Below are 11,068 nucleotides of genomic sequence, written 5' to 3' on the forward strand. Positions count from 1 at the left end.
GGCACCGGGCAATCCCCCGGTGCGCCGCACGGGTGGGGGCTGGTTCCGGGCCCCTGGGGGCCGTGTTTGTTACAGGGCCGTTTTTGCAGCATAGCTGCAAAATCTGGCCTGTAACAAAATCGGCCGAAAACCGCCCTGGCAAAGAGCTCGGGGGCACCCCCGTCCCTGGGGGAGGGTGCCGGCGGAGCACTTTGCCAGGGCCGGTTGTGGTTCCCAGTTCGGCCCTGAGTCCAGGGATGGAGCTGAGCCAGAAGTGGAGGCAGGTGAACGGTAGATGCAAGGCAGCATTTGTTGTTGCGTCCGGCAGGTACAATGATCACAAGGTACAGTAATCACAAAAGTTATATTGACATTTTTATTGCTGCCTGAGTCGTAAGTCATTTCTGAACGCAGTGCCCCCTATGAGGTCACAGCCCCAATACACCACTCCCACGCCCCCAGGGCATCGCCAAGTGCGGCCACACCGGTCGCACCCCCTAAAGCCGGCCCTGTGAGAGATTAGGTGATGTACCCAGAATCACAGTATGTTGTTGAGCATACACTGGACTCGAACTTGACTCTTAGCTCCGAAATCCGTAGCCCTGGCTACGTCACACTTTCTCTCTAGAAATATTGGCACACAGATTCTCCGTTCTCGCGCTAAATGCCATTAAAGCAGATGTTCATGGTTTTCTCCATGTTGACATTGCCGTGATATACTCGGATCAGAAAGAGTAACTAAACTTTTACACTGGATTGCTCTTCTGAGAACACCAGACAACAGCGCCATCTACTGGATGTCTTTGATGTGGCGGATTTGTTAGTGCGTCTCATAGAAGAAATCACCTGTATTCCTTCCCTCTGGTCTATTAACCACATTTTCTCAGCGGAGGTGCAATTGCCAAAAAACCTGTCTTCAGACAGATTCCAACTTTCTTCTCATATGACCTTTAACTCGGGCCAGTTCCACATGTCTAGCTGCTGCGTTTTCATTACGCCGTATATGGGTCTAGACGCGCCTCTTTAAATGAAGCTCCTTTGTTGTACATTTTATGCTTTGTTTTTCGATTATAAAGAAACCGCTGCGCAAAAACAAATATGCACAAGTTATCAGTGAATGGTCAATGTATCAGATAGAGTGAGTCCTCAAGTCTTATCTGCCACTGCATTCGTCAGCATTAAGGGGCATATTTACAAGCTAGAGATAAAAAATTATCACCGCTTTTGCGGCCGTTTTCGTCCGAAAAGCGGCGATAATTTTATCGCCTAATTAGCTAGGCCACGCTAACGCCTGAAACCTTGCTTTAGCGTGGGGATTCTTTACGCCCAACTTTGCATCTCTAATGAGATGCAAAGTGGGCGTTCCTGCCCTAACATGACAGGAGAAATGTCGCTAAGCTACATTTCTCCAGCCGTGGCCCGTGGAGGGAGTTCCGTGGGGTGGTAAGGCGGGGCGGGGGAGGGGCAGGGTGGGGGGTTCTAAAAACCGGAATATGGATAATTGCAGGTAAGTAAACAATTAAATAAATAACACGAATTTCGTAGGGCACGCCATATTCCCTATCATCAAGCCCCACGCTATGAAGCATAGCGTCAGGAAAAGTAGAGATAACCCCTGTTATCGCTACTTTCCTTATGCCTGCTTCAGGACTGACTTAGCCATGATATCCTATGGAGGGTGGATATCATGGCTAAGTTTGTGAGTCCCTATCAGCAAGCTAACGCCACATTGCGTGAGATTATCACTGAGTTTCCAGCGATAATCTCACGTTAGGCAGTTAGCGTGAGGATTTTTATCGCTGAGGAGATAAGCGTTGCTAATAGCACGCTATCTCAGCGATAAAAATCCACGTTACCCGGCGATAATTATCCTTACGCTAAGAGCGCTGAGCGATAATTAGCGCCGGGTGTTGCTGATATGCCCCCAAATTCGCACTGCGCCAACAGTGCTAACATAGGGGCATATTATCAAGGGCAATATCGCCGCTTTAGCGGCACTTTTTTCCGCTAATGCGGCGATATTTTTATCGCCCTATCAGCAAGCTGGATAGTGCCCCTTGTCAGCACACCTCCGATCGCATCGCTAATGAGATGCAAAGGAGTCGTGCCTGACAAGACTCCCTTGGGAAAATATCGCTAACCCAGCTTTGTCATATTGACAAGGAGGGTTAGCGATATTTAAAATCACGTTAAGTATGCCTTAACGCAGGAATTTAACGTCTTTTATATTCCTTGTTAAGGCATACCTAACATGGGGGGTGGATTGTGTGGCTAAGACCACAGGCCCTATCATCTAGGATATCGCCGTTTTCCACCATGGAAAACGGTGATATCCCCACTATCTCTGGAATTGTTATCGCCTCGGCAATGCGCGTTGTTGATAACGCGCTAACCGGGCGAAAAATTCCAGAGATAGCCCGCGATAGATATGTAAGCGCTAAGCTCGTTTCGCGATATTTATCGCCAGACCTTGATAATATGGCGCAAGGAAGGAGAAATGCTTTAATTTCTCTTTCCTTTTCCGACTTTGCATGCATGATGCACTGTGCAGCACACATACAAAGTGGGAAAAGCTGTCCCTTGTGTCTAGCATAGTTTTGTGTACAGGAAGGGTACCTTTCCTGTACAAAACCTATGCTAGACTCATGCACACACCCTAGCGCTAAGGTGTGTGCATGTCACACGGTAGCTGTAATCAGTGCCGGTGCAAGGTGAAAGGGGAGGAGATAGCCATCTTTGAAGATATGGCGCTCTCCTGCTCCCTCCCTGTTGCGCAACGCAGCACAGCCTTGCTGGGGGCTGCATTGCGTTGCGTGACATTTTAGTAAATCTCCCCCCAGGGCTCTGGTGCCACTTACCTGCAGCCAGCCCCATTGATAGCTACACCTTTGGCACAGGAATCATTGCACCTGAGTGCAAAATGCGTGGTGGAATCAAATAAGAATAAGTCATAAATATGGTTAATAGAGTCAGTAAAATGGGTGTTCCAAGATTCTTTTAAAATGGTAATGTGACATCCAGATTCCCCCCAACCTCCCCCTCCCCTCCCAGTACTTACAGCATGGAGGAGTGAGTCCGACACATTCATCTCTTGGTTACATTTACTGTGAGTGATAGCACCCCCCTATTTCACGAGGAGAACCTCGACACACAAAAATTTGTCCCCTTTAGTGCCAGGAACGAGTTTGCCAACGAGTGCTCTTTGAGACCAAAAATATTTGTGCTTTTAGACATTTTGGTTTTTTAGACTGATGAGAGTCCTCCAGCTTCCCCAACAATAAGGTTTCCAAAAAATCATAATAAAATAAAACATGCATTGATAAAACTAAAGGGCTCTCAGCCACCACCAGACCTATGGGCTTTGCTAATGCGTTTTGCTACTGTCCCCTCTGTTCAATATTTCCATGCAATTGCAGTCTTGTACAGAAAGAGCTTCAAACTGCCTATAATGTACATTGAGAACTCTCTCAATGCCTTAGGGACATTTTTTAATATGGGTTCTGGAAATGTTCCCCTATTTTGGTGGATACATTTCAATGACCACACATACAAAGATCTTCCACCCTGCCCCTAATGCCTGTCAGACCTAACTTAATGTGTGTTTTCTCCTCAGACTGGCCCCTAACGTCCAGCCACATGGGCAGGAGCAGTTGTGGTGGAAAAAACCTGCTTCGGTAACGGAACTTTAAATTTGATGACACATTGGACAAACTGCATGCAGGACAGTGGTAAGAGTGGAGTACATCTGAAACTGGCGGTTTGGAGGACAGGTAACCAAACTTTACATCAGGCCCCAACTGTGAAAACGTCACTTTTCCAAACCCCCAACATCAGGTCCAAAATTGCCATTATAATTCTCCCTCCAAATTCAAAGAAACGCCTCTCTTATGAAGACATTTTGCAATGCGTTCCCTTCGTCCACTATTATATTCTCTCTTTGTCCTCACACTCTCTTCTAACTCACTCTACCCTTAGTTTCGTTCTCTTCTGCTACTCTTGAAGAGTGTTTCTATTGTTTTCTTCTGACCCTCTTTCATCACGATTGGTCAGACTCTCATTCACCTCTTTTCATTTCTAAATCTCAGCCCCCCTTTCTTTACCCTCTGTATTTTATTCAATGTTTACCTCAACAATTTCATGTTCTTTATTCATACTTTCTCCTTTATCCTGTGATCCACTTCCATTAAAATTTCTCTCATATTTATCTGTCTATTCTCTCTTGTATATATTAACTGAAAGGATTAAAGTGAAGTTATAGTTAGGTGTTGAAATGAGAGAAGAACTAATATTTAAACAACAAAATCCCTGTTAAAGTCGCCAGTTGTTGTTTATTGAACTAACTGTAACTCGTGCACCCATCATGCACTGCTTATGACTTCACATTTCCGTCATGACGTGGTACATGACATCATTGATGACATTGCTGATCCGATGAGGTGCTTGAATATGGTTTCACAGATTTTCTCAAGACCCAAATTAAAAACATATGCAAACATGAACTGGCTGAGGGGCTTCTTAACTCATTGCCCATTTTGGGTCCCCAAATACAAAAATTGGGTTGGTTTGCACATGTGAAGCTCTCTGATTGTCTTGCTGCAACTTGAGAAAAGTGTTGCTGCCTGAGCCCACGCTCAGCAAGGTTTGGCTGCTCCCAGCATATTGGGGCAGGGCCAGGCCAAGGACCAGGCCCTGTTGCCAAGTCCCGCAGTGCACGTCGGTGCGACAAACTACTGCTGTGCATGGCCAAGGGGTTTTTCCAGTGGGAGGTGGCAGCCGGACGTGGATCTGGTGCAGCCCCTCTGCATCTAGCCAAAGGAGGTGCAAAGCAGGAGTTGGCTTCCTGTGGCAGATTAGGCACATGGCTGTAGGCCAACCCTGCTTCATGCGGGCAAAGGGCAAGCATAGAATGGGTTGACCACCTCAGTGGGATCAGTGTATCAAATTGTTGAATGTGGTATATGATTACCAAGCTATAAAAATTGATTGAAAAACTCAAAGTTTTGTGTATGTTTGTGGGACAAATAGACCTTGATTTAGAGCCAAAATGTGATAGAATTTGTTGTGAAAAAAAACCTGAAACTTTAAAAATAAGTTATGATTAGCTTTGATTATTATTACACCTTAACATAGATTTAAAAAAAAAAGAAGAATTGCACTGGGAAAAACACAACTCAAGTGAAGTTATGGCTACAAAACAAAGCATAAAATCACATGAGATTCATCAATTATGGTAACATACAGTAAGCATAACTCACTTTGTCATGTTTATGATCTTACATATGATATCAATTATGGCCTGTGAAATTACATCAATGATGACATCACTGATGACATCTCAAATAGTATTGTTGATGACATCACTAGTGACCGCAATTATGCCATTATACTTTGGTATTTCGAGGAATAAAGAGTCCTATTGTTGATAAAATGGGAAATGCCACTTTTCCCCTCCTCCCCATTTTAGGTCCTCTCTTGACAAATCTACACGAAACATACCTTGAAGAATCCAAGGTGGAAGTTCTGTTTTTTGGAAAGGTTCAGGCAGATCCACTGAACAGCGCTAAAGTTATTGAGAAAACACAAAATGCCTTTTCAATTGAAATGCTTATCCAACCCTAACTACAGAAATGCTGGAGTGACCTCATATTCCACCACAATGACCGCTCGTTTGAAGCATTTCAGCTGCACTCACTCCGCGAAACAACCAGAAAAACTGGTGAGTCCGCTTTCTTTAGTCATTCCTTTTTTTGCATATAATTAATTCATGTGTCGCAACACCTAACACAGGACACCTGCGCGTTTCGGTGGGCTAGCCGGGAGGCAGCAAAACCACTAAATTTAGCGTGCCTGCGGGGCATGGAATTGTAGCCCTGTGTGGAACTTTTAGCGAACTGTAAATATGAAGAGACAATCTGGGCAATGTGTCATATGATATTGACAATATGCTTACCTATTGCAGGTCTTGATGGTTACCAAATGTTCGTGCTGTGAATTTCCAATCCCAGAATGCAGCAATGTGGAAGTCATCGAGACACTCACACAAGCCCAATTGTTATCATGCAAATAAATGGATGGAAAGTGCAGCACACTGTGATTGTCATTAATTGGCCCATGAAAAAGGTCTGAAAAGTTTGAAACGAGTTGGGCCTCCTCACAAAAATAGTACCTGGATTGTTTGAAGATTGATAAGGAATGACGCTTGGAGTTGAGTGCGTCTCCGTTCTCTTTGGCAGAGGTGTGTGTTTTGAAAAAAGAAAAAAAATATATATATATACATATCTATCTATCTATCTATCTATCTATCTATCTATCTATCTATCTATCTATCTATCTATCTATCTATCTATCTATCTATCTATCTATCTATCTATCTATCTATCTATCTATCTATCTATCTATCTATCTATCTATCTATCTATCAATCTATCTATCTATCTATCTATCTATCTATCTATCTATCTATCTATCTATCTATCTATCTATCTATCTATCTATCTATCTATCTATCTATCTATCTATCTATCTATCTATCTATCTATCTATCTATCTATTTATCTATCTATCTATCTATCTACATACAGATATATATATTACCTACTGGCGATCGCCAGTTGGTAGTTATAGTTAGGACCTTGTTTCTATTCAAAACGTGTTTTTTTCTTTTGCCAATCTCTTTGGCGCTGTTTGAGGAACCTTCGTGAAATTTTCCAAACTAACGGTTCGCTCACATCAGCTCCTGTTTTGAAAGTTTCAAGGTGACTCATCAAGCGGGGGCTGACAAAAAAGGGGGGGTCCCAAAACGCATTTTCTCCATGTTAATTTCTATAGGAACTTTAGACAAAGCTACAGCCCAAACTGCTGAACGGAATTGCACCAAATTTGGCAAAAAAAGGTAGGCTTTAGTCCAGAAAACGTGTTTTTTTTTTAAATGGTGTAAATCCGTTCAGTAGTTCCTGAGAGATTAAAAAAATTAAAATATTGATATCTGAGGGCTAAGGAGGATTCACAAACCCTCCCTAGAATGAGCTTCATTCTGATTAGCTGCCAACACTCCAGACCAAAAAGTGTTAGCAAAACAGTAACAAAAACAAAGATAAAAATCAAGAAAAGGGGGCAGGGTACAAACACACTGACCCCCCTAGGCCTGTTCAGGGGATCCCACATGGACCCCCATGACCCATAAAAGCTTTTTTTTTAAAGAAAAAATTGACAGAATTCACGCTGGGCGCGCGAATCCCGCTGAAAAAGAAAAATAAACAAAACGTGGGGTCCCGCGCTTTATTTTCTATAAGCCCTGGGTGGGCCAGGTCCCGGGGACAATACCTAATAATGTAGCGGGGACCTGGGAGGCCCCTGCAGACCCGGGGACTGCCACCTCCCTGGGGCTTAGTTTATCATATGCGGGGGGCATGCGCCCCCCGCAGCCCTGGGTACTGGCACCTTCCTGGGGCTTTTTTTTAAAAAAGCATGGGGGGCTCCTGCCCCCCACGCTGCCCCAGAAACTGACACCTCCCCGGGGCATTAAGTTATTTTAGGGCAGGGGGCCTTGTGTGCCACCCCGCAACCCCAGGGCCTGCCACCTCCCCAGGACTTTAAAGAAAAGAGCGTGGGGGGCCAGGCCCCCCACACTGTCCCAGGGACCGCCACCTCCCCGGGGCATTAAGTTATTTTAGGGTGGGGCCTCATGGGCCACCCCAAGCCCCAGGGACCACGACCTCCCCGGGTCTATCATTTATTTAGGTCGCGCGGGCCTTGAAGGCCCCCCCAAGCCCCGGGGACCACCACCTCCCCGAGGCATAAAGTTATTTTAGGGTGGGGGCCTCATGGGCCACCCCACGCCCCAGGGACTGCCTCCTTCCCGGGTCTATAATTTATTTAGTTCGGGGGGGCCTTTCGGGCAACCCAAAACCCAGGAAGCACCACCTTCCCGAAGCTATATGATTTAAATTTGGGCTGTCACCCCCCCAGGACCACCACCTCCCCGAGGCATAAAGTTATTTTAGGGCGGGGGCCTCATGGGCCACCCCAAGCCCCAGGGACTGCCACCTTCCCGGGTCTATAATTTATTTAGTTCGGGGGGGGGCCTTTCGGGCAACCCAAACCCCGGGAACCACCACCTTCCCGAAGCTATATGATTTAAATTTGAGCTGTCACCTCCCCAGGGCTACTTTGAAAAACGAAGTGGGGGGGCTCGAGCCCCCCCACACTGCCCCAGGGACCACCACCTCCCCTTGGCACTCTCAGTTAAAATGCGGGGGTCTGTTGCGTACCCTCAGCCCCGGGGTCCACCACCTCCCCAGCGCTTTAAACAGTTGGAAGGGGGCCATGCGCCCCCCCTCCTGGAGCCCTAGATAGCCCTGGGGACCGGATGGGGTTCCCTGGTCCTTCAATGGCTTGGGAGAGGCACTGTGCAGGCCCCTCCTTTTAAAAAAAAGAAATTGGCCAGGGTGGCGAGGTCCTCGGAGCCACCATCAACTCAGGGAGGAGGGCTGCATGCCCCTTCCCTCAAATATACCTGGTCCTGGGGGATGGGAACCCTGGGGTCCTAAATGGGCTGGGCTGGGCTGGGTAAGAGGGCACTTTCCTGATATATATTACAAAATTGTGGCCACAATTTCAATTCTTTCTTTACCCTCCCGTGGAATCACAGCAAAATGTGCCAATTTTCTTTTCGACTCTGTGGGGGACCCCATGGGGCCTAGGAGGGCAGGGCATCCCTGTGCAGATATGTGTAAATGTGCAGATATTTATATAGCGCAAATCACCAACCGGTCTCTAAGCGCTTGCTTAGGGAACCCATCCTGGTATTCCCCTGTGAGATAACCCAGCAGGGCATCCACAAGGTGAAAGCCAGGCATCCCACCGCGAGGGGCCATTGTGGAGATTAAGCAAGCTATTGCCCAGAGTTGCAGAGTGTGAACCCATGAAATGAGTATGCACTGGAGCAAGAATTATCAAGTCCATGGACAATTTATGGACTCAAGACCCAGCCGAGCCGGGAATTGAACCCTGGTCCCGGGCTGACCTCTGCTTCCAGGTCTGCCTACTCTAACCAGTGAGCCACACTTCTCCACATCCCTACCCTGCCCTCTCATATCATTTTGTTTTCATCTACATGGCAGGGGACTAAGTCCCCGAATCCTGTAATGACTCTCACGGACCCACCGATCCATATATACAAATGTGATCAAGGCCTCTGTTTTGGGGCTGAAAGGCGTCATGGCGGTGCATGGTACACTAATGGATTAAATAAATATCTTGCACTCAGAAGATTGGGTCCGTTTCCTCTGTCCAGCATTTTGGAGGTTTATGACGGAGTTCTTCGCATATACAAATGATTGTGTACCTTTATTTTTCAAAACTACTGAACGGATATCCATCAAATCATAAAAAGCGCAATATGTGGACCAAGATTTAGCTTCCTGACAAATTTGGTATATCTCCATTTAGCACTTTTTTGCAGTAGCGCTGCTTAAAGAAGTCTAAGAAAAATGCATGGGGAAATTTGCTTTTGGGATACCCCTTTTTTCTTGGCCCTGCTTGATGGATCACCCAGAAATATTCCAGGAAAGAGCTTAAGTGAATTTGATTTTTCTTGGAAAGTTTTGTGAAGATTTGTCAAATGGCGCCAAAGTTGTTAGCAAACCAAAAAACGTTTTGTCTATGGAAAACAAATCCTAACTATAACTACACTGTGGCGTCCACCACTGGGTAAAATATATATAACATATATTAATACAATTCAGTTACCATCGATAAAATAATGTACTTCAATTCAGTTTTTATTTCACACCAAAATAAGTTCCTTCCCAGCTCGGCGCACCACTCAATCATCAATGTTCTATGATGGGGCTCTCCCCAGCGAAGACGCACAAAATTACTGTGAGCAAATGGGATAGACTGTGCTAGACATATTAAATATGCTGCTGGCCATTAGCATAAACATAAAGGGAGATATAGGTCAAATATATTACAATACCAAGCAAAATAAATATTGCAGTAGATTGATCCTAATCTAAGAGCCTACACAGACGAAAAATTCATGTTTACCTCATTGCTAAATTTTAATAAACTACACATGGCCTGGTCTCGTTTTCATTCTGTGCAGCCCTTTGAGTGATGAAGGAGATCATTTTGATGTGAGATGCAAGGGCACTCGCCAGGGCCCAAATTATTGCTTTATCTGAAGTCAAATCTTTTTTTATTAAAAAATGTTTTTTTCATTTCCTAGACCCAGGGATTCTAATAGACCAAAATGGCACAGCGGCAGGAGATTTGCACTGATGCTTGGAAACCTGCCAGGCCTGAATGGAGAGGAAAATGATAGCATGGTGCAGTTTGACATTTTCTACAATGTGAGGGCTTGAGCATCAAAATAAATCATGTTCTAGCTGCATTCATCAAACAAAACGACATTAAAGCAAAAGTGTGTTTAATGTAAATCAGCACTCTTGCCAAAATAAATGGTTGTAACGTAAAATCATTAAAGAGACATTACCAAATACAGTGCTCATTACATTTTGTTCTCAAATTGTATTGCTTTTATTAGTGATAGTCAAAGTATGTTTATTTCAATTAATTAAAATCATAAATATTTTACAGATTCACGCAATGATAAAATGTTGATACTGTTAAAAAGATACAAGTAAACCAAGGTGGGTCTTGAGCTTATAGGAACAGATATTTGGCCTAAAAGCCAACAAGAAATCTAAAATCATGTTCTTTTGCGGCTTGATGACCATTTTAGAAAGGCACATCCAATGCCTTATGCTATCACCCCCATGCATCCGAAACAGAGTGCAATGGTATGAGTGCAAGCCAAACTATAAAGTACAGATTTGAACTGCTATTGCTGGCTCAGATTTTTATTTTGCTAAATCTAAGCGACAGTTGACCACTCAACTCTCAGCAACATATTTGCTTTAAGCATAAATTGTAGGAAAGATTCAATCGCTTGGGGGAAGTCGCCTTTCATGCAGAAGAGTAGCGCATGGCGGCAAGATCCGATGCCCTGTTGGTTAAAGATGTCTTGCGTTCGGTGAATAATGTATGGCATATCAATAAGATGTGACTAAGGGATTGTTCTTGT

General features: G+C 44.8%; 1 long non-coding RNA gene across 1 annotated transcript in view; it reads left to right on the plus strand.

The window, feature by feature from the left end:
• The window catches only part of LOC146789675 (uncharacterized), a 124,615-nt gene extending 114,134 nt beyond the window's left edge, over positions 1-10,481 (plus strand). Inside the window, exons 2-5 of the long non-coding RNA XR_014969852.1 lie at positions 3,593-3,749; positions 5,444-5,695; positions 5,939-6,214; positions 10,211-10,481. This is a non-coding gene — a long non-coding RNA (uncharacterized LOC146789675). The remainder of the gene's footprint in view (positions 1-3,592; positions 3,750-5,443; positions 5,696-5,938; positions 6,215-10,210) is intronic.
• Positions 10,482-11,068: the final 587 nt, after the last annotated feature.

This window comes from Triturus cristatus, chromosome 10 (genome assembly GCF_964204655.1).
Source record: "Triturus cristatus chromosome 10, aTriCri1.1, whole genome shotgun sequence".
Taxonomy (NCBI): Eukaryota; Metazoa; Chordata; class Amphibia; order Caudata; family Salamandridae; genus Triturus; species Triturus cristatus.